The sequence below is a fragment of the Capricornis sumatraensis genome, chromosome 2 (assembly GCF_032405125.1).
Source record: "Capricornis sumatraensis isolate serow.1 chromosome 2, serow.2, whole genome shotgun sequence".
Taxonomy (NCBI): Eukaryota; Metazoa; Chordata; class Mammalia; order Artiodactyla; family Bovidae; genus Capricornis; species Capricornis sumatraensis.
In genome coordinates, this window is record NC_091070.1 from 188,897,373 (window position 1) to 188,922,603 (window position 25,231).

At 41.3% G+C, this 25,231-nt stretch overlaps 1 non-coding gene across 1 annotated transcript; it reads left to right on the plus strand.

Moving 5' to 3' along the window:
- Positions 1-23,265: 23,265 nt before the first annotated feature.
- Positions 23,266-23,337, plus strand: TRNAC-ACA (transfer RNA cysteine (anticodon ACA)). The gene has a single exon. It is a non-coding gene; the product is annotated as a tRNA-Cys (tRNA).
- The last annotated feature ends 1,894 nt before the right edge of the window (positions 23,338-25,231 follow it).

Genomic DNA, 25,231 nt, shown 5'->3' on the forward strand with positions numbered 1-25,231 from the left:
CACAGCTGGATCAATAAGGGGAAAACTTAATGGACTCTGAAAGGATCTGAGTTCAGTCTTCCTAACTTCTCTCCCTCCCATGAGGAGTCATGTAGAATACACCCTACCCAAGCAGTGAAAATGCAGCAATGTTTGTTAAGATGTTTCTGGTCCAAGGAAGCTCATTTGAGATTTAGTGCCCAAGGGCTTTATTGGGGAGCTGGTCACATATGCACTCTCTGCCTAACAACTACAAAATTCCAGTCTCCAAAGGAAGAAAGCAGGTATTGAGAATAAACCAAATTATTTGCATTAACAGTCTAGGTATAGTGGACCAATCTTAACATGTAAGCACCATTTTCAGAGCCAAGTTCTCAGTCATCAGTCAGGGACTAATCTTGCAAGCATATCCTTTAAAGACAGCAGCCTCAGGCCTGCATGTTAATTTTTTACTGCACAGACAACTAAATCTTTTTTTTCTTTTCTTCCTCAATTGTATGGGGAGATATACATATTCAGATCCATGTACACACACGAGCCAATACCTAGGCAAGACAGACTATTACAGTTAGTGAAGCAGTGAAGAGGGTCAAGTGTGGCATCTAGCTGCCTGGGTTTAAATGCTGGCTATACTTACTCTGTTGCTTTGGACATGTTTCTCTATCTATCTGTGTCTTTCAGTCATGTGTAAAGATGGGAAAAGTAATATACCTACCTTATAGTATTGCTGCCAAGACCAATGAGATCCAGCACTCATTCAACAGCATTTGAGAGAGAGTAAGTACGTGTTAACTGATGGCTGCTGTCATCATTATCTGTATTATTATTATTCAGAGGTTGCCCAGTGTTTCATGGTGCCTCCTAGTGCATGTGAGCTGAGGGACTATAAGACTCTGCAAGTGATAAAGCACCTGGTTTCTAATGTTGTCTCCACCAGTCACTTACAGTATTAACAATGGGCATGTTAGTTCCTCTCCCTCATCTTGGTTTCCTCATCTTCACAACTTAGATTCTGATCTTTGTCTGTCCAGTTCCCACAGCAAAGAAGGAGAGAGTATAGAGAAAGCATTGTGGGGCAGCATTTGACTTGGGGAGTTAGAAAGATTTGGGCATCTCTCTCTGCATCTCTGGTGGCTCAGATGGTAAAGCATCTGACTGCAATGCAGGAGACCCGGAGTTCGATCCCTGGGTTGGGAAGATACCCTAGAGAAGGAAATGGCAACCCACTCCAGTATTCTTGCCTGGAAAATCTCATGGACAGAGGACCCTGGTAGGCTGCAGTTCATGGGGTTGCAAAGAGTCGGACACGACTGAGCGACTTCATTCATTCATTTTCTGTATCTCAGCCTCCCAACCTGTAAAGTGAGGATATCAACCAAGTATCATCCTTCTAAAATGCAGGCTGTTGTTATCAGTGGCATCACAGTTATGCCCACATAAGATAAAAGAGTGTAAGCATCTTCTGTATTTATCCATGAAAGGGACTGTATTATTATCAGACAGAGCAACTGGGGCTCTAGTACTACTACTTGTACTGGAAATAAATCTTTACCAAGGCCTTACAGACCTTCAGCTAGGGTAAGCATCTCTAGGTTGAAGAGGGCAGGCTGACCAAAGAGATAGGAGAAGAGAGAGAGTGAGTGACTTCAAGGCTGTTTTTTCATATTTAGCCTCTGGCATCTAGCACAGTCTCTGTTATCTGGCAAGAAGTACTCAGTCAATGTTTGTTCCTGAAAAAAAAAGAAAACTGGGAATTCAATGGCAGTCTAGTAGTTAAGACTCTGTGCTTCCACTACTGGGGGTGTGGGTTCAATCCCTGGTCTGGGAACTAAGATCTTGCATGTGGCATGGTGCAGGTGGGAAAAAAAAAAAGCTGAAGGTACTTTTACTAATGAAAGAATCATTGATTGAGTGCCTACAATCTACCAAGCACTTCATGCATTAATTTTTTGCAGCATGATAACACTTATATGGGCTTCCCAGGTGGCTCAGTGGTAAAGAATCTGCCTGTTGATGCAGGAGACACAGGAGACTTGGGTTTGATCCCTGGGTTGGGAAGCTCCCCTGGAGAAGGAAATGGCAACCCACTCTAGTATTTTTGCCTAGGGAATTCCATGGACACAGAAGCCTCGTGGGCTACAGTCTATAGGTCACAAAAAGTCAGACACAATTTAGAGACTAAACAGCAGCTGCTGCGCTTCAGTCATGTCCGACTCTGTGTGGCCCCATAGATGGCAGCCCACCAGGCTCCCCCTTCGCTGGGATTCTCCAGGCGAGAACACTGGAGTGGGTTACCATTTCCGTCTCCAATGCATGAAAGTGAAAAGTGAAAGTGAAGCCGCTCAGTCGTGTCCGACTCTTAGCAACCCCATGGGCTGCAGCCTACAGTCCATGGGATAGCTCCTCCGTCCATGGGATTTTCCCGGCAAGAGTACTGGAGTGGGGTGCCATCGCCTTCTCCAAAACAGCAGCAGCAGCACTCATACACAGCAGGCATTATTCTGTTCATCTTACACAGAAAAACGGGGGTCCTGTGACCTAAAAGTCAGAAGGCAGGTGAGGATCAAGCCGAAATCCAAGCTAAGTTCTGTGAGGCTTTAAAGCCACAAGATACTTTTAACTATCTAATGCTGAAATTGTCAAGATTTTCATACTTCATGGATAATTTTCCTAAGTGAAAATTTAAATATATTAATAAAATTGCTAGTCAATCACAAAACACATTTTCACCATTCACTTCTTAAAGTTTTCATACAACTTGCAGAGAAAAGAACAAGGCTCACTGCAGACACTATGAGTGGACCTCTTGTCTGTGGTTTAAGGCTATTGCTCTAACAAGGTTATCACTTGAGGCAGGGGGGAGTTGAGAAAAAGTGAAACATTTATTAAATTATCCAAAAGAGCGCTCTGCTAGGCTTCCTTAGCATGTGCTTTCAAGGTGATAGATTAACTGAAATAAAATTATTGAATTGAGAAGCCATTCATTACAAGGGAATTTCAGGAAACCAGAATGCTTTTTATAATATTACCGCCAGAGCTGCCTATTAATGAAAGTTATGTGTTCTCCGGCGTTATTGAAACCTCTGGTTTGTCATCCTTTCCCCGCAGCCTCCTTTCTAACGGTGTGAAAACTTATAATTTACAACTTCTGACATAATTGGAAAGTTAATTAGTTTTCTTCAGACTTCACCTGCTTTATTTTAACCACTAGTTTCATAGCCTTTGTTTTTCCCCGATTGTCAGTTATGTCAGAATTTTGATACTTTTTTGTCTCTGTATCCTTGCTGTCATTTGAAATCGAAGACTCAATACGTTAGCCATGTCAGTCTCTGCCGGCAGACATGGCTGCATCTGTTTCTCTTGTCTCATTTTTTTTGTTCTTTAACTTGATTCTAATACCTCAATCAGCAGGCTTTAGTTGAGCCTATCCTATGTGCTATGGCTGGAACATGTGAAAGGGTTGAACACAAAGAAGAAGACACGAAGGCCCTCTTCCGATTACCAGGATTGCTGGGCAGGGAAGATAAGATAGAAATGCATCAGAAGAAAACCCATAAAAAAATGGATGCTCAGAATGGCTGTGAAAAAGTATGGGTTTTGAAATCAAATGTCTGCGGAGCTACCATGTGTGAGCTGTGGGAACAACAGCCAAGTAGTAAACCTCTCCAAGCCTCAGTTTCTTCCTCTGTATAATGGGGATAATCACACTTACATCACTGGAATATTGTAACACTGAAAGATAATGCAAATTAGGGCTTGGCCTAGGATCTGGGGCAAAGCAAGCTCTTGTGACTTGTCAGTGACTCCCTGTTCTCTACTTCTTCGCCCTCAACCTAGTGCCCGCCTTGTGTCACCCAAAAGCAGACCAAAGGCAGTGCCTAGAGAAGCAAGCTCTGTGTGTTATAGGGAAGTAAGGGAAGTTGGAAGACATGGATTTGAAACTAGACCTTAATGTATTAAAAAGACAATAGTCATTGCCATCATCGTCGTTATCATCAAAATTGGAGGAGGAGGAAAAGAGAAAAAAATAATAGCTAATTATTGAGCATTAAGTACTACCTCTGTCTGTGTGTGCTCAGTTGCTCAGTTGTGTCCAATTTTTTGTGATCCCGTGGACTGTAGCCCACCAGTCTCCTCTGTCCCTGAGATTTTCCAGGCAATTTATTTTTCCCAGCAAAACTCAGTGAGATGGATGTCATCATTTTCCTTATTTCTGAAGATTAAGAAACCAGTCCAGAAAGTTTCATTGCCCATGGTCACAGAATGGCTACATAGCCAAGCTGGAATTCAAGCACAGGTATGTTGGACTGCAAAGCTAGGGTTGAGCCACCTCTTGAATTCTCATGGGTCCAGACAGTCACCTCTTTTATTGACCTTTTTCCCCTCGACCGCTGGGACCTGGTTGGTTTTCTGTGGTAGAGAATCCCTTCAATAATGACTGAAGCCTTCCTTCATCCTGACGTGTGTTTGATGTCCTAGGAGAAGGGTAGATTATGAAGGGGAAACAGGCAGAAACACTACAGACACAAAAAGAATAAAAAACTGAAACTGGCCTTTGGCAGCATTAATTTTTCTCCCAGTAACTTATCTAAGATTTAGCTAGTCTTATATTAAACAATAAGGAGTTACCATAGCAACCTCATTGCCATGTAATAACACTCACATCCTTCCCAACTGTAAAATCAAAGACAGAGAAGCAAATAGAAACCATCAAATTACCAAATAGCCATCTTCTCCGTCTCTCCTTTTCCTTCGTAGAGTGATTATTGATTACTTTCTTTATTGCAGATCAGTGACACTATTACTAATTTTTTGCCCTCCCCCCTTTCTGTTGCCCTCTCTGTGAACAAGGAGGGTCCAGAGAGGAGCCCTGGGCGAGTGCTTCCAGTCCTCTGAGTGGCAGGGCAGCTCTTATTCCAGGAGGACAAAGTTTGAGTCTGTGCCATCTCCTGCCAGCTGCTGCCAGTATTGCCCTGGGGGCATTTATTTTTCTTCCTGGCTGCAGAATGCTTGATTAACCCCATGCACTTGTCACATCTGCTCTGACGCATGCTCACTGTGTCTCGTCACCGTCTGGCAGAAATTCGCTGTCCGTGTTAGAGCCCTGGGTAGCCATGTCTGTAGCAGAAGCTCTGTCCTGGTGCAGGAAGTGGGGACACTTGCTCCCCACCCCCAGCTACCCAACCCTAGCCACCACCTCCACATACCTGCCCTGCTTTTTCTCTTTTCTGCTTCTTGGTAAATTCCTATTTTCTATTCAACGTTCAGGTTAGGCATTACTTCTACCAAGAAGCTTTCCCTGATGTTTTCAGGTTGGATAAGATGCCTCTCCTCTGATATTCAGTGGATTCCATTTATTCCTCTATGCATCGCATCTGCTAGCATGCCAAGCACATAGTAGGAACTCAATAAACATCAAACACCCCCACTTCGTTAAGTGTGGATGGCATGAAACTGTTTATTGGCTTCAGTCTATGGTCAGTTAATCAGGCTGACTGGTTCTTCGTTTTCTTCTTCTGAGATTTTCCTGTGTGAATAAAAGTAGATGGGCTGAGAAGCAAGTTTGGTTTATCTGCTGTATCTCTAGCAAGCCACATCTTTTTAATTTCATGCATCAATGGAATGATACGTCATGCCTGTTACAGTGCGACAGCTAGCTACCTTGTATAACTCAACGTGCTGATGCAGCTGGCCATGTGAAATTATTCCAAGAGAAAGTCAGAACCAGGAAATCAGAAATGGTAGCACATTTGCCAAGATGATGTTTCTTTACCCTTTCCCTGTTACCTCATCTGCTGTGGGACCTGACCTGAACAACATTCTCACATTAGCTCAATGGAGGGCAATAACATTTTTACTGGATACCAGGTCCTAGGAGCTAAATGCCTAAGGAAGAAACTTATTTTTTCTGGGGACCAAATGGTCACTTATTCAGTCAAAAAATATTTATTGAAGATATCAAGAATTGTACTACAGTGAGTGAGTGAGTGAATGAGAGAGTAAAGTCTGTCTCCATCCTCCAGTTCAACTTCTGCCCTGCTGTCAGATCTTTTATTCTAAAACCCATTCAAGTCACCCCCCTCCATGGCATAAGCACTTGTGATAACACGTCATCTTTTACAGAATAAAATCCAAAGGTCTCAACTCAATGAAGCATTCAAATACTTTCACCATTGATTGGGTTGGCCAAAAAGTTCATTCAGGGTTGTCCTTAACATCTTATGAAAAAACCCAAACAAACTTTTGACCCATCTGATAACTTCAGTTCTTCCTATTGTCCCATGCTCCTTCCTCAGCACAGCCCTGCCTCCTCCAGTGTTTTCATTTATTACTCTCTACTGGATAGGCAAAAGTCTCTTGAAGAGTAATACTCTTGAATTTGAGAGTTGACAAAATAAGTTGTCCTTGAACATCCAAAATCTACCATCTCAGGTCGGATGCACGTCTGCAGAGATGGTGGAGATGTGAGTCTCCCTTCTGGGCAAGCCAGGAGCCGTAAGCTCTGGCTTAGCCTGGGATTCTTAGAATCCTGGCCTTTGTTTGGGAGTGGGAATGAGATTGAACAGCTTTAGCATAGAACTGGAAGAATCTTGAATGAAACTGAGTCAGCCTCTTCATGTTACTTCTGAGAAAGCTGAGACCTGGAACAGTTAAATGGCTTGTGTGAAGTCAGAGCTCAGTGACCGTAAGAACACTAATCCCAGAGTAGACCTTTCCCCAGTCCATCCTGGCTGATATATGACTCCCTCATGGAAGGTGCTCCTTTAGACCACTTGTCAGCCTGAGGTCAGCCACGTTCTCCTCCAGGCAGGTCACCTGTCAGCTCCTTCTCCCACTCTAAAGTGGTGGATTTTGCCTGAAAATTTTACAGCTCTTCCGCCTGGCTGCTGCTGGAATCCCTGAAGCTCGACAAAGCTCTCTCCTGGCTAGTGCTGGGGATGAAAGCCATAAATATTAGCTGGGGCAACGAATGACTGACTCGGGAATAAATATTTGTTTTTTTCTCAGAGGTTATGCTGTGCTATTGGTTAAGAGGCACAGACTACTGCTGGCTTCAGGCAGGATGCTACTGAATATCTGGCATCTCTCAGTCTCTCTACATGCTATTATTGAATTGTGTGTGAAAGTCACTCACTCCTGTCTGACTCTTTGTGACCCCATGGACTATACAGTCCAGGGGATTCTCCAGGTCAGAATACTGGAGTGGGTAGTTGTTCCCTTCTCCAGGGGATCTTCCCAACCCAGGGATCGAACCCAGGTCTCCCACATTGCAGGCAGATTCTTTACCAGCTGAGTCACAAGGAAAGCCCAAGAATACTGGAGTAGGTAGCCTATCTCTTCTCCAGCATCTTCCAGACCCAGAAATTGAACTGGGGCCTCCTTCATTGCAGGAAGATTCTTTACCAACTGAGTTATCAGGGAAGCCCCTGCTATTATTGAGGTCAAATATAAATCTTGTGCTGAGAATATCTGCACATGTCACACCCCAGTCAGTAATGAGATTCTCAGCCCATTTTGAAGTAACACAACTTGGATGACCTATTTCTCTAAGTCACATCCTGGAAGAACAATGAGTCAGATTTGAAAAGTAATCGACCCTAGTCCCAGGAACAAGACCTTGTGCTTCAATGTCCAAGGCAAATTCCTATCTTCTGTCCTACAAGATGACCAATTTTATGAAAGTGAAAGTTAGTCACATAGTTGTGTTGGTGTCTTTGCAATCCCATGGACTATAGTCTGCCCAGCTCCTCTGTCCATGGAATTCTCCAGGCAAGTGTACTGGAGTGGGTTGCCATTTCCTTCCCCAGGGGGTCTTCCAGACTCAGGGATTGAACCTGGGTCTCCCACATTGCAGGCAGATACTTTACCATCTGAGCCACCAGGGAAGCCCAAAGGGCCTTTAGGGCTGGGGAAATAGTATGTGCCAAGACAGGAAGGTGCAGGCAGATGCTTTGCCAACTGCGGAAGCCTGACTACATTTATACCATATAGCAAAACCTTCCCTGATAGGTACCGGGGGAGGAGAGGTGAAGCTGTGGACTCTTGAACCAAGCAACCAAACCTGCAATCCCAGCTTAGCCACTCATCTTCTGTGTGACCTTTGGCAAGTGGTTTAAATTCTCTGTGCCTCAGCATCCTCTGTAACATGGAGATAATTAATAGCATCTACCTCCTGGGGTGATTATGTGGACTAAATGAATTAACATAGAGTAAGTGTTTGGAACTGTGCCAGAAACTTAGCAAGTGATATAGAACTATGTATGAGCTATGAACAGCATCAGCATCATCACTGTTGTTATTATTACTGTCATTATTATTCTCAAAAGAATGTCACTGACTGGCTAGACAGCAGTGGTATCATAGAAAGGGCACAGGCTTCATAACCAAATAGTCCTAAGTTCAAATCCCAGCTTTGACAGTTCCCAGCTGGGAAGGCCTTTGACAAGGTAATTGACCATTTTTGGCCTCTGCCTCCTCATCCTTCAGGTGGGACCAGCATTTCCAAATTCAGTGTCATTGTATATGAGATGACACAGTTCATTTGGTGCTAGAATGTGGAGGTGTCCCACAGATGGTACTTACCTGCCCTTCATTCCAGGCCACTTTCCTTATACACATCAGAACCTGGAGACTGATCCACCCAAGAGTTATGGCATTACTACTCTGCACTGTGGCTGACTTTATTTTTTGGGGCTTCAAAATCACTGCAGATGGTGATTGCAGCCATAAAATTAAAAGATGCTTGCTCCTTGGCAGAAAAGTTATGACCAACCTAGACAGCATATTAAAAAGCAGAGACATTACTTTGTCAACAAAGGTCCGTCTAATCAAGGCTATGGGTTTTCCAGTAGTCATGTATGGATATGAGAGTTGGACTAGAAAGAAAGCTGAGCACTGAAGAATTGATGCTTTTGAACTGTGGTGTTGGAGAAGACCCTGAGAGTCCCTTGGACTGCAAGGAGATCCAACCAGTCCATCCTAAGGAAGATCGGTCCTGGGTGTTCAATGGAAGGACTGATGTTGAAGCTAAAACTCCAATACTTTGGCCACCTGATGTGAAGGGCTGACTCATTTGAAAAGACCCTGATGCTGGGAACGATTGAGGGTAGGAGGAGAAGGGGATGACAGAGGATGAGATGGTTGGATGGCATCACCGACTCGATGGACATGAGTTTGGGTGAACACCAGGAGTTGGTGAATGACAGGGAGGCCTGGCATGCTGCGGTTCATGGGGTCGCAAAGAGTCAGACACGACTGAGCGACTGAACCGAGCTAAACTCTGCACTGGGCACTGTGCTACACACTGGGAATACAAAGATTGTGTGCTCAGACCTCAGGGAGCTCCAGGGCTAATCCAGGTACTGTTTTATTCTCTTTCTGCTCAAAAAATGCAGTAAGTGTTCTGTCTTCTGCAGGTGCATCCCCTTCTCTTCCTCCCCCGGAGACTCAGCTTTCTTCCATCATGAAGACCCTCATGCTTACTTCCCAGGGTCTGTGTGCCATCTCTCTCTCATCTCTTCCTCTGAGTCCCACCTCTCAGTCATCACCTTTTCTTCCAACCCAGGTTTAAGAATCCCCTCCACTTGTTTAAAACCGTGTAGTTCTTGTATGTCAATATGCCTCAGTATAGATGGAAATATGTGGTTTTCACCTTTAAAAAAATTTTGGCATCATTTTCTTCATTCTATGTGGAAAGCATAGAGAGTTTCTCTCCTCTCCTTCTGGGAGTTCTCTATCTCAGCATGTTCAAAACCTACTTATTCTCCAAGGTGTGGTTGGAGAATAAGAATGCAAGCATTAGTCTGTTCGTATTGATTATATACTGAAATGATAATGATTTAGGTATACTGCACAAAAGCAAATGTTTTATTAAAATTAATTTCACCCGTTTCTTTTTACTTCTTAACTGTGGCTACAAGAAACTTTAAACTTTATACCTGTGGCTTACATTGTCTGGAATAATAGCAACCTTATGAAATCAAAACTTTGCTTGAATGATGAATCTTTCGAGAGTGACAGCTTTTAGCCTATTCTCAAGACCCATTTGATTTAACATCTGTACTTACATGTAACTACCTTATAAATAGGATCAACATCCTTCTGGATTTGTCCAGAAAAGTCTGTTTATGTTTATCATTCATTTATAAATTATTATTTATGTCTCCTTTCATTATCAGAAAGAGTCTTGGTTTAAATGATAGATTACACTGTGACCCTACTTGTAAAAGATACACCTGGAGCTCTTAGGTTACTTTTGCACATCCTTCACTCTGAAGAACCTTTACCCTGTGTGGCTCCATCCAGACAACCTGTTATTCTGTGGTCTTCAATGCTACTTGCGTGCCCCATCAGCATTCCCCTTTGGCAAGACACTTCCTACTTTTAGATTCTCAACTGAAACCATGTTGTTGTTCTTTAGTCACTAAGCTGTGTCCAACTCTTTTGCAGTCCCATGGATTGCATCGCACCAGGTTCCTCTGACCATGGGGTTTCTCAGGCAAGAATACTAGAGTGGGTTGCCATTTCCTTCTCCAGGGGATCTTCTCAACCCAGGAATTGAACCCACATCTTCTGTATTGGCAGACAGATTCTCTACACTGAGCCACTAGGGAAACCCCAACTAAAATCATCATCCATTGCTAATTAACATGGCCAGCATGATCCTTCCTGTCCAATACTGTTTAATATTTCCTTGGGGGTGGTGGCTGGGGCAAAGCTAGCTTGCTTCCACAGGCATTATACTGTAGGTAGCGCAAGTTGCATTTTGTGTAGATTACATATGTTACTGTTGTTGTTGTTAAGTCGCTCAGTTGTGTCTGACTCTTTGTGACCCCATGGGCTGCAGGATGCCAGGGTTCCCTGTCCTTCACCATCTTCCAGAACTTTTTCAAACTTATGTCCATGGCTTCGGTGATACCATCCAACCATCTCATCCTCTGTCATCCCCTTCTCCTCCTGTCTTCAGTCTTTCCCAGCATCAGGGTCTTTTCCAATGAGTCAGCTCTTTGCATCATGTGGCCAAAGCATTGGAGCTTCAGCTTCACATCAGTCCTTCCAGTGAATATTCAGGACTGATTTCCTTTATGATTAAATAGTTGGATCTTCTTGCAGTCCAAGGAAATCTCAAGAGTATTCTCCAATACCGCAGTTCAAAAGCATCAGTTCTTTAGTGCTCAGCCTTCTTTTTGGTCCCATTCTCACATCCATACATGACTGCTGGAAAAACCATAGCTTTGACTAGGTGAACCTTTGTCAGCAAAGTAATATTTCAGGTTTTTAATACACTATCTAAGTTTGTCATAGCTTTTCTTTTTTTTTAATTGTTAATCAGATATTTAATTTGACTAAATATTTTTTAATTTATTATTATTATTATTATTTTTACTTTACAATATTGTATTGGTTTTGCCACACATCAACATGAATCTGCCATGGGTGTACACGTGTTCCCAATCCCAAACCCCCTTCCCACTGCCCCCCCCCCCCCACCGACACCATCCCTCCGGGTCATTCCAGTGTACCAGCCCCAAGCATCCTGCACCCTGCATCGATGGCTGCAGTCACCATCTGCAGTGATTTTGGAGCCCAAGAAAACAAAGTCTGTCACTGTTTCCATTGTTTTCCCACCTATGTGCCATGAAGTGATGGGACAGGATACCATGATCTTAGTTTTTTGAATGTTGAGTTTTAAGCCAGCTTTTTGACTCTCCTCTTTCACCTTCATCAAGAGGCTCTTTAGTTCCTCTTCACTTTCTGCCACAAGGGTGGTGTCATCTGCATATCTGAGATTATTGATATTTCTCCCAGCAATCTTGATTCCAACTGTGCTTCATCTAGCCCAATATATCACATCATGTACTCTGCATATAAGTTAAATAAGCAGGGTGACAATATACAGCCTTGACATACTTTCCAGTTTGGAACTAGTCCATTGTTCCATGTCTGGTTCTATCTGTTGCTTCTTGACCTGCATACAGATTTCTCAGGAGGCAGGTAAGGTGATCTGATAGTCCCATCTCTTGAAGAATTTTCCAGTTTGTTGTAATCCACACAGTCAAAGGCTTTAGCATAGTCAATGAAGCAGAAGTAGATGTTCTTCTGGAATTCTCTTGCCTTTTCTATGTTCCAGTGGATGTTGGCAGTTTGATATCTGATTCCTCTGCCTTTTCTAAATCCAAGTTGAATGTCTGGAAGTTCTCAGTTCATGTACTGTTGAAGCCTAGCTTGGAGAATTTTGAGCATCACTCCAGTACCTTGTGAGATGAATGCAAGTGTGCAGTAGTTTGAGCATTCTTTGGCATTGCCTTTCTTTGGGATTGGAATGAAAACTGCCCTTTTCCAGTCCTGTGGCCACTGCTGAGTTTTCCAAATTTGCTGGCATACTGAGTGCAGCACTTTCACAGCATCATCTTTTAGGATTTGAAATAGCTCAGCTGGAATTCCATCACCTCCACTAGCTTTGTTCATAGTGATGCTTTCTATGACTTACTTGACTTTGCACTCAAAATGTCCGGCTCTATGTGAGTGATCACACCATTGTGGTTATCTGGGTCATTAAGATCTCTTTTGTATAGTTCTTCTGTGTATTCTTGCCACTTCTTCTTAATATCTTCTGCTTCTGTTAGGTCCATACCATTTATGTCCTTTTTTTTTTTTTGCCTGTCTTTGCATGAAATGTTCCCTGGTATCCCTAATTTTCTTGAAGAGATATCTAGTTCAGTTTTTTTGAAGAGGTCTCTAGTAGATTATATATGCAAACTCCAAAAAATGGTCACTGACTCCACTGTTGGCCATTCCACTTTCCAGTTCTGCCACACTAAAGAAGCCTGGTGTTAGGAACAAGATTTAGCCATTGCCGAACATCAGCAGCCTCATCTGTAAAGTGGATTTGAGGATAACCTCAGTCTCACAGAAATTGTGAAAATTTAATAAGATCATAGTTATTAAATCCCCATCAAAGTATCACCATATAACAGAGACTTAGTTAACATTTTTTTTCTCTGACCCTTGCCTCTATGCAAATTTACTCTTTGAAACAGAAGAAATGTGTGACATATACTCTTGGATTTTTGCTTATTTGTGTGTGTGTGTGTGATGGTACAGTAACACTCACTTTATTGATTTGACTTTGGTTTGATTTTCTAACCCTGTTTTTTGTGATTATCTCATTTTCTTTTAATTTTTATTTTATATTGGAGCACAGTTGAGAAACTACATTGTGTTAGTTTCAGGTATACAGCAAAATGATTCATTTATACAAATCCATGTATCTATTCTTTTTCAAATGTTTTTCCCATTTAGGTTATTATGTTGAGCAGCATTCCTTATGCTATACAGTAGGTTCTTGTTGATTTCTGTTTTAAATATAGCAGTGTATATATGTCAATTCCAAGCTCCCAACCTGTGTTTTGTTGTTGTATTTTTTTTAACTTATGATAGAAAGGCTGTTGGCAGTTCTGCTTCTTTCCTGGCTCTTGATACAAAATAGCCTCGACCTCATTAGACTCCTCTGTGTCTGACCTGTGGGGTGAGCTCCATATTCCTTCAAGTAAGAAAGTCCTTCTTGTGTTTTCTCTCAATCCATATACTACTCATAAGTCCCACTTGGTTTCCAAAACAAATTCATCACTTAAGTTTCTTGAGTTCGATAACCTGGAGAGCTGCCTAAGGAATCTGTCCCTTTGGTCATCTGTGCCTCCTAACTGGTTGTGAACATTTTATTTAAACCTGTAATGGGAAAGGGAGAAATTCACTCAAATGCATACCTTGCCACTGCCATCATAGCTGTGACAAATGGACGTCTGACAGTTTAGATCCTGCCAATTAGAGAGCTGCTTATTGCATCTGCTTTTGATAAACATCAGTCATTATAGAGGTTGGAGAAGCTGTGTTTCCCAGGGTGCTGGGTTTTTTTTTTTTTTGTCATTCTCTCTATCTCTTGCTTCTTGAGTGTACCTTCTGGCACCAGCCATACATGCTGGCTACATCGTTAAGTGCTGAGACTTTACATCTTAATTCTGAGTGAGAGGTTTTCTCTGGGGGCGATGGTGCATCTGTGGAAAAGGAATTTCAGTGTACAATGGAGGTGATATGTTGGAGGATGTTGATGACATATTTAAGGAAACAGCTGTCCAGAAACTATTTTGTGAATGTGTGTGGGGGTGGGTGAGTGGGAGGGAGAGGAATCTGCTTGCTTTGGTTGCCCACAGGCTAAGTAAGGTGGAATGTCTTACCTTGGCTTAGAGGTCGCTAAGGAAAATGTTTGAAGTGCTTAACTCCAGCAGGAAAGAACACGGATTTAGGATGTGGGATAATTTGCTCAACTTGTGTTCTCTTTCTGTCTGGGAGGCTCATAAGCTATCAAGCAATGTTATCAACAATTCCCACTTTCTTTCAGATGCTTCTTAACGTTATTTAATACTCTTTTCGACAGAATGGGGACTAACCTAGGATGAAATTATGGCTTAATTTTTTAGTATAATTCCTTGTGAAACAAAAAGATGTCTGTGTTCAATAGCTGGATAGATGTATGGCAAAATAGGAGAAAGGCAAGCTGTGTAACATCAGGACCAGTTTCTATAGCAACAAAAATGTCAGGCATCCTTTTGGCTGATCCTATTAATCTGGAGTAGAAGCAATGATACTGACACATTCGAAATGTATTTAAACCAGAAGGTGAAAATATAACCCAGTTGTGGATTTAAAATAGAGGTAGAATTAGGTACCAACATTATTCAACTGAAACATACAGGACGTAAGGGAAAGCGGAGAGTTCTCAAGTACAGCCTCTGCATTTTTTAGGTTTTTTTTTTTTTTTTCAATGATTAAGCTTTTCACCAGAAGTTATTCCAAATAGTCTCAGATCCAACTATAAAAAAGGAGGGTAGAGGAAAGATCCAATCAGCTTCTGATATCCAGAGCAGGCCTGTCTTTCAGAGTGTTGGCTCAGAGTAAACCCTTGAAATTAATTGTTTTGAAGATGATGAGATTTATGACTTTGAGGGCTGCTGACATTTGTGCACCTTCACGGAAAGGCAAGACTAGGTTTCTGGAAGGAGAAATCTGGCCTTCGGACCAGAGCATGTAGTCGTGGTTTCTGCTCTTTTAACCGCAAAAAGGGCTAATGGGAGACTTGTGAACAAGTCCCCCGTATCTGTTAATGGAGGTGATGGTCCCAGCTCTGTGTTCTTCCAAGAGCTACTCTGAGGACCAAATGAGATAATGGATGTGGAAGTACTCTGAAAGATATCTAAAGTGCTCCAGGAGTGTAAAGAATTATTATTATTATTAAGGATGAGCCAAGGAAATACTCTGTCCTAAAGAGCACCAGTAGCGGACAGAGTTTAGGAGGCGAGTTATAAATTCTGACTATCTGGGTCAGCGGTTGGAATTCCTTTTTCCAAGGGAGACTGTAAAGCTATTATTCTGTGCTCTTTTCCTTTGGTGCCTCTTTTTACTTTCGAATTATTTAAATGGCTAAATCTTCTCCCACTTTGCAAAGCAGAATGACAGTCCCCAGTATATTTTGCTGCCGGAGCACAAAATAAATGGGGCTGCAGATCCGTGTCATTATGATAAAACACCATCTTTTCATCTTTATCTGAGAATTTCAGACTCCTCAGGAAAGATGACCGCCTCTCATTATGGAAAATGAATTTGCCAGCAAAGAAAGATATCTCTTAACTTGTTCTGGGGGCTTCCTGTTTCCAAAAGCATCAGGGAAAATTAGCCCTGTTTACTATTCTTGGTTTATTAAAAATGGTTTCCCTTTCCTCATCTACTCCCCACATGTCTGAAAATGATCGTGAAATAATAGAATGTAGACAGGAACCAGCAAGGAAAATGAAAAGAGTATGTAACGTTTGATTAACCAAGATATCTTCTGTAAAGGAACAGAATCTGCTGTTTGAAATGAGTAGCAAAAGGTCTGGATATTTCTAACCCCTGTCTGGATACACTTTCTTACACTTCAGAAATAATTAACACTCTCAAAGCAAAGGAGATGCTTTCAACTATGCCTTGAAATAAAATGTTATTTTTGTACAAACCGCGGCTGGGGATATGTTGCTGTCACCTTCAAGCCCTGCATTGTGACTGATGACCTGGGAGGGTGTCCAAATCTCAGACTTTGTCTCCATCCATCAGTCACCAGTCAAATACGTATCTAGCACTATGATAGGCTCATGGGGATAAAAAACTAGAAGAGTAAAGAGAAAGAAAGTAGATTTTCTTTTATCTTTACCAAATTTCACGCACTGAATTGCTGTCTCTCTCAGTTCGTTAAATTAACAGAAAATGAACTTCATAAGTTGTAGGACCAGGGAGGCTAGTTGATTAGTTAAGACAAATAGATTTTTTCATTCTTGTTTGTCCTTTGGCACTCAGCTCTTCCATAAAACTTTTCTGATTACCCTGTTATGCTCCCAACTGCACCCCCCCAACCTTTGTGAAACAGTATAATGCAGTGATGAGGGTTGGTTTAACAGTGAGGTACAGATTCAAGTTTAATCTCCATCACATACTAGCTGGGTGACTCTGTGCAACTACTGGAGCTTCCATGGCATTGTAAAGTGAAGAGCAATAGACCCAACACACAGGGGTTTATGAAGACTAAGTAGGAAATGGATGTAGAGTGCTTAGCCAAATAGGTAGCATGTAGTAAGAAACCAATACATTCCAGCAATTGTGATCATTTTCATTTCTGTGAACATTATAGAGTATTTTGAACATTTTTACTTAGCCCACAGAACAAAGAAACATATTTTACTACCAAGCAACAGGTACAATAAACATCCTCAGGTCTCTGATGCTGAGCCCATTCTGGGGAGCCCTCCGAGGTGGGGCAGGGATATTTAGGGACATAGGGGTGTCAGAAATGTGCTGAGACTCAGGATCAGGATGGATCTCAGCCGTGAAGGGAGGAATGTACATGTCTATTGCACACCTTCATTTGTGTTTTAAAACAGCATTTTTATATTTGACTCAATCCTTTTGATATTTCCATTCCCAAGGGCCTTGCCTATGCCTTGATACGTCCTGATCATTATTATAGCACTCATCACACCTTAGCGTTTTGCTCTCTTTCTCTAATGATTAGCCTGTGATTGATAGACAGCAGGAATTATGTGTCTATATATATATATATATATATATATATATATATATATACATCTTTTTTTTTTTTTTTTACTTATTCATCTAAATACCAAGTACTGTTACCGGGTTTCAAGAGGTGAGTATTTGTCTGATGGATAAATGGATCAAGCAATGAAAAAACAAATTAATAAAAGTCTTTATTAAAACTCGTGGTTGCCAGTGGGGACGAGGATGGGAGGGGGAAGGAAAAGTAGGGGATTAAGATGTACAGACTACTCTGTATAAGTAAGTCACAAGGATACATTGTATAGCACAGGGAATATATCCAACATTTTATAGTAACTTTAAATGGAGTATAATCTATAAAATATTGAATCACTATTGTCTACCTGAAATTAATAAAATATTATAAATCATCTATACGTCAATGAAGAATGAACCCTAAAGAAGCATTTAAGCCCCTATATGAACATATGGTAATAATTAAGTATTATTATATATACTTTTAACTGATCAGTTTTCAGGTTGGCAGGTGAGTAGGGCATTGAGACTTATTGTACTGAGGGCTTGTCCTTAGGGGGAGAGTAATGTTTTCTCAGCCTTGAGAAAAGCCCAGACTGAGATCCTCTGAGAGGCTATGAGTGAAGAATCTCTCAGATTATTCCAGTTCTATCAGGGATGTGTAGCAGGCCCCTTTGTAGCTCCAACCCTCATTTCTAAATACACACTCAAATCAATCATTTTGAGTGGGCTGCCAAAAAAGCAGGCAGTAGATCAAGTGTTGCCCAAGGAGCCCTTCACCCTTGGCTGCCATGATGTGTGACCCTCTCCCTTGAGTTTGGCAGCCAGAGGAGAAAGCCCGAGGCAGCTCCTCTTGAAAGGCCAGCACAGAAAATTCCTTCCCATTTGGCAAGGAGACTGGGGGTAGAGAGGGAGGACACTCATAATGTCTAATCCTTCGTGGGCATCTGTTCATAGCTTGGACCAGACATCTAAAGAAATCATAAGAATGTTTCTAGCATTATCTGTTTTCATTCCCAAACCATCTCTTTTGTTTTCCACACCTGGACCAGGAATCTGCGCATCCCCACCCCCTGCACCTGTTCCTCCTCTGTTTGAATGACAAGTCCCAATGCCTTACCCTCTTGTATCTTTTCTTCCTACTCGATTCATCTGCTCAGATGCCAATTACAAGTGTAACAATAATAATAGCTAATATTTAGAAACAGTGAGAGACTTCATTTGGGTTGGGGCTCCAAAATCACTGCAGATGGTGACTGGCGCCATAAAATTAAAAGACACTTGCTCCTTGGAAGAAATACTATGACTAACCTAGACAGCATACTAAAAAAAGCAGAGACATTACTTTGCCGACAAAGTTCCATCTAGTCAAAGCTATGGTTTTTCCAGTAGTCATGTATGGATGTGAGAGTTGGACTATAAAGAAAGCTGAGTGCCAAAGAATTGATGAACTGTGATGTTGGAGAAGACTCTTAAGAGTCCCTTGGACTGCAAGGAGATCAAACCAGTCAGTCCTAAAGGAAATCAGTCCTGAATATTCATTGGAAGGACTGATGCTGAAGCTGAAACTCTAATAGTTTGGCCACCTGATGTGAAGAACTGACTCATTGGAAAAGACCCTGATGCTGAGAGAGACTGAAGGTGGGAGGAGAAGGGGATGGCAGAGGATGAGATGGTTGGACGACATCACCAACTCGATGGACATGAGTCTGAGTAAGCTCTGGGAGTTGGTGGTGGACAGGCATCCTGCAGTCCATGGGTCACAGAGAGTCAGACATGACTAAGTGACTGAACTGAACTGATCATGAAACTGGTACAACTTCAAGAGTTTTAGTTCTGTTTGTTCATTGTATCTTCCCCACAAGCTAGCTAAGAGGCACAAGGTAAAACATGTGAACAAAAGAGAGAAGTCACAGTATGAAAGCACTGAGCATGATGAGTTAGTTTATGAGAGGTGGATAAGAAGAGGCATAATAGAATTTGTGAGTGAATTTAATCTTGAGCAATAAGGAAGAAAATGGGAATAGGACATGCCAGTGGTCAAGGGCATAGATGTGTACAGCACACCCTGGTTTACTGGTCATGGTAAGCATAGTACCTGCTTCATAGCAGGCATTCGATAACCCTAGGCTGAAATGATTCAAAGAACATATTTGGGTGAACATTGCAAAACACTACAAAACAGAGCAGGAGACCAGACGTGGGAGGGCTAGCCTGGTAGCACTCGTTTTCAGGAAGAGTGGGTGAATGATGAAGCTTTCTATAAAAGCGAGAGCAAATTTTATGACTGCAACTCACAGATTTCTCATCATAATGAATTCTCCATTAAATGTCCTCCTAATCCACACTGGCTGATAGATGAACCCCTGAAACAGAGAGTTCCCAGCAAGATCTATGGGAGTAGCCACATATCAGAGGAGATGAATGCAGTTAGTCATCAGGAATTGCAGGAGTCAAAAGGAAGATGGGACCATTTGCCTGGACTCTGTTTGAAAGCCAGATAACAAATGAATCCGCCGGCTTGTGTTGTCAAATGTTTCTATTCATATCAGCGACTGCCTCAGTCACTGATAGCTTCAGTTCAGTTCAGTTCAGTCGCTCAGTCCTGTCCGACTCTTTGCAGGCTTTGAAGAAAGAACGTAACAGTTTAATGAAGGTATTTGAGAGAGCACCACACTAGCGGTCCTAGGGTCTTTGAACAGCAGACCTAGGTCTGGGATCTTAGATATCATCTAGTCAAATGAAATCTTAAGGTAGAACCTGAATAAATATAGCAGGTAAAAGCAATAAATGGGATTTTCTGGCAATTTAAATCTGCATCATTTGGCAGACAAGCCCTTTAATTGTGGATTTCCTAGAGCACACTCGTGTATGGAAAACATGCTTTTGAGTCCAATACTCTTATTTTACCAGGGAAGGGAAACATAGCCACAGAGCAGAGAATTAACTCCCTCAGTATAACCCAGGTGGCCAATGGCAAAGTCTGAGACCAGAAATTTTGACTCTGCTTTTCATGCACCAGTAATGTTCTTTTGTTCAAGAAATATTATCGAGCAGCTACTATGTAAAGGACACTGTTAGCCTGGAGCATATATTGAAAGATCAAGTTTCTATTCTTAAAAATTTCAGGGACAGTTGCAAGGACAACTCTAATTTAGGGTAAAAAGTATAAAACCAGAGCTATGTATATATTATGATTTACCCAGATATCACAGGGCTTCCCAGGTGGCTCAGTGGTAAAGAATTCACCTGCCAATGCAGATTGAATTCCCGGATCAAGAAGATCCCCTGGAGAAGGAAATGGCAACCCAGTTAAGTATTCTTGCCAGGATAACCGCATGGACAGAGGAGCCTCGTGAGCTGCAGCCCATGGGGTCAAAAGAGTTGGATACGACTGATAAACTGAGCATGCATGCACACAGATGATCACAAATTCAGAAGCTTTCAGGTGTCAGGCAGGTAACATGAATGAAATATGCTGCGAATAAAGTATGGTGGCAGTTGAGGGAACTGGAACATAAATGTCTATTGAGTGTATTCAAATTTTGTTCTAATTTTGAAACCTCAACTTGATAAAGATAATTTACCCCAAAACTCCCTGTAGTTAACATTATACTAAATACCAAGAGTGCCAAAGCTTTCCCACAAAGCAAAGATATATTTCAGCATCATATTGGAAGTCCTAGTTAATGCAATAAAACAAGAAAAGGGAATGAATGGTATACAGTTGGTTAAGGAAGAAATAAAGCTGACTTTTTTGTAGATGACATGATTCTCTGTGTAGAAAATCTTAAAGAATCAATAAAAAAAATCTCTTGGGACTAATAAGCAATCGTAACAAGTTTACAAGATTCAAGCTTAATATACAAAAGTCAATCACTTTCTTATGTATTAGCAATGAATGCATGGAATATTTTGATTAAAAACACAATACAATTTACATTACCATCCCCAAAATAAAATACTTGGGTATAGCAAAATGTTTAGGAGCTAACAAAGCTGATGAAAGAAGTGGAAGAACTAAACAAATAGATATCCCATGATCATGAGTAGAAAGGCTTCACATTGTCAAGCTCTCAGTTCTTCCAAACTTTATCTATAAATTCAGTAGAATCCCAGCAAGTTAATTTGTGGATGTTGACAAATTGATTCTAAAGTTTATAAGGAGAGGCAAAAGACCCAGAATAGCCAGCACCATATTGAAGGAGAAAAACAAAGTTGGAGGACTAACACTAGTCAACGTCATGACTTACTATAAAGCTACAATAGTAAAAATAGAATGATACTGATGGAAGAATAGACAACAGATTAACAGAATAGAGTGCCTGGAGGTAGACCCACATAAATATAGTCAGCTGATCTTTGAATAAGGAGAAAAGTAATACAATAGAGAAAAGATAGTCTTTTCAACAAATGGTGCTGGAAAAACTGGACATCCACATGCCCAGAAATGAATCTCTACATAGACCTTGAAAAGAAAGTGAAAGTGTTAGTCACTCAGTTGTGTTTGACATTTTGTGACCCCACGGACTATAGCCTGCCAGGCTTCTCTGTCCTGGGATTCTCCAGGCAAGAATGTTGGATCGCTATTCCCTTCTCCAGGGAATCTTCCTGACCCAGGGATTGCATCTGGGTCTGCCGCACTAGAGACAGATTCTTTACCATCTGCACCACCAGGGAAGACCTTAAACTCTTCACAGATGTTAACTCAAAATGGATCACAGATCTAAATGAAAAACCATAAAACTCCTAGAAGATAACATAAAAAGTCTAGATGAACTTGGATTTGGCAATGACCTTTTAGATATAATGTCAAAGGTATGATACATGAGAGACAGAACTGATAAGCTGGACTTCTTTAAAATCAAAAATTGCTGCTCTCTGAAAGATACTATCAAGAGGATAAAAAGGCAGGCTACAAACAAGGAGCAAATATTTGCAAATGACACATCTGATAAAGGATTGTTGTCTAAAATAGACAAAGAACTTTTAAAACTAAACAATAAGAAAGCTGCCCAGTTAAATGTGGGCCAAAGATTTTATCAGATACCTCAGCAAAGAAGATATACAGATGGCAAATTGATATGTGAAAAGACATATTCTCCTTATGTATGTTTTCAGGAAAATGAAAATTAAAACAACAATGAGATACCACCACGCATCTATTAAATGACCACAATCCAAAATTCATTTGACTGCACCAAATACTAGTGCAGATATGGAGTGACAAGAAGTCTCATTCATTGCTGGTGGAAATACGAAATGGTACAACCTCTTCGGAATGTAGTTGGGTAGTTTCTTATGAAACTAAACATAATCTTACCATATCATCCAGCAATCACGCTCCTTGGAATTTACCCAAAGAAGTTGAAAACTTATGTCCACATAAAAAACTGCACATAGATGTTTATATTAATAGCAGCTTTATTCATAATTGCCCAAACTTAGAAGGGACCAAGATGTCCTTCAGTAGACAAATGAATAAGTAAACTGTTGTACATCCAGACAGTATCTAAGGAATATTATTTAGCACTAAAAAGAAAGGAGATGCCAAGCTGTGAAAATACAGGCATATTACTGAGTGAAGGAAGCCAATATAAAAAGGCTATATATGCTGTCTGATTCCATCTATATAACATTCTGGAAAAGGGAAGATATTACAGTAGTAAAAATACTGGTGGTTGCCAGAGGTTAGTGGGGAGGAAAGGATGAATATATGAAACACTGAGGATTTTTAGGGCAGGGAAACTACTCTGTGTGATGTTATAATGGTGGATTATTGTTGTTTAGTCGCTAAGTCATGTCCAACTCTTTTGCAACCTCATGGACTGTAGCCCTTTCAGGCTCCTCTGGTCATGGGATTTCCTGGGAAAGAATACTGGAGTAGGTTGCCTTTTCCTTGCTCTTTCCAGGTGATCTTCCTGAACCAAGAATCAAACCCACATCTCCTTCATTGGCAGGTGCATTCTTTAACATTGAGCCACCAGGGAAGCCCATAATGGTGGATGCATATTATTGTATATTTGTCCAAACTCAGAATATACAACACCAAGAGAAAACCTTAATATAAACTAAAGACTTTGGGAGACAATGATGGGTCTATGTAGGTTCATCATTCTAACAAATGTATGAGGACTGATTAATAATAGGGGAGGCTGTACATTCACTTCCCTGGTGGCTCAGACGGTAAAGCGTCTGCCTACAATGCAGGAGACCCAGGTTCGATCCCTGGGTTGGGAAGATCTCCTGGAGAAGGAAATGGCAACCCACTCCAGTACTCTTGCCTGGAAAATTCCATGGACGGAGGAGCCTGGTAGGCTACAGTCCATGGGGTCGCAAAGAGTCGGACACGACTGAGCGACTTCCATGTCAATGTCAATGTACATTCACTGGGGGCAGGAGGTATATGGGAAATCTCTGTGCCTTCTACTCAGTCTTGTTGTGAACCTGATTCCTCTAAAAACTAAAGCTTATTTTTTAAAAAAATTTGAAAACTGTGTAGTCAAAACAACCCCCCCCCCCAAAAAAAAACCAAAAAAACAAAACCCATTTGGCATTGCTGGACCACTAGCTTTCCCTGGACGCCTTCCTTTACATTTTACAAAGCTCTTTCATAGAGTGTAGCCATAATTTACAAAAAGAAATGAACTTAACATAGCAACCTAGTCCACACATGCACACATGTAAATGAAACAAAAACTTCACAATGTTGTCCTCACTCTTACGATGCGTGAACTATTTTCTATTCCATTCTATTCTCTTTCATTCTATTCTAATTTTATTTTGTTTAAAAATAGTAGTTATAATCCACTAAACTAATTTCCGAACTCACTACTGACCATTAAATCACAGTTTGAAAACCATTGCAATAGCATTGGAGTCTTAAACAACCCTGGGAGGTAGGTAGTTATGGTTTTTCCCATTTTGCTCATGAGAAAATGGACTCTCAGAAATTGTGATTTGCCCACCCTTGTACAATGAGTGAGTGGTGGATACAGACTGGAACCAGAATCTTCTGGTGCTCCAACTCTGTGGTTCTTTAAAGAAGCCACGTTGCCTTCCAGAGAATGCTGATTAAGACTGAGTTCCAACTCTGACTTGAATCTTTATTTTTGTATTGATCCTGGTAACAGGGTGTTCTTTATTTCCCTGTATGTAACACTTGTTCCCATTAATTTGCTAGATTTGCTACCTCTAGGACCATCAACACGGAATAAACTTTCAAGACAGGAATGGATTTAAATATGGACTTGACAGCTCATACATGCTCTTCACTGCATCCTGTATGCAGTTTGAGAACTTCCATCGGGCCACTTTCCTGATGTTTTCATACCATTTCCTGGTCTCAAGCATCTGGCATACAAGTGTATATTTTTCTAGAAATTTCAGGCATCTGCTGTCATGGTGCTGGCCAAGGGAGCCTTCTCAAGCCCCATATGTACGCCCTGCTGCTGCCGTTTTCCTGCAAGTTTAATAAGGCTGGGGCCATAATTGTAAATATTTAAAAACTTGGTGTGTGGCCAGATGGATTCATTATAGGCCATATCTGTGCTTAGACTCATTTTCCAGTTTGGCGCTGGAAATGTCACACAGGAAGACACACATGGTTCCGGATCAGACCCGCATCTAAATGCCAAAGGTAGGGCATTCATTTGTGTCCTCGCCTCTGATTTTCCTAACAGTTCTTCTTATTTAGCCTTGCCCAGACTGAGACGGGAGCCTGATGAAAAAATAATAGATATAAATTGTGCTTCAGTCATTGGCTGTTTATCTTAAGAAGAGAAACTTGTTTTCAGGCTACCTGATAATTGGACATCCAAAAAGTTCGCTAAGAAGAGGAGAGAGTGGGACAGTACTGAGTGGAGAGAGAGCAGACTGTTTCTTTTCTTTGATTAGAAGAGGCGGCTGGTCCTTTCAGTTTCCCCAAGTTGTGGGTTTCTTTGTTTACTGAGTATGACAACTGCTACCTCAATAGTATATGAATTATCTATGAATTTTTAAGGCTTTGAAACAGTAAATTCTCATACTTGACTCTATAAAGAGGAGGGAGGGCTGGCAGGGTTTCCAGGGGAAGAGATCAGACCCATGGGGAGAAACTGGGGTCCCCTTGATTCAGTTACTCATCCACTGGTTG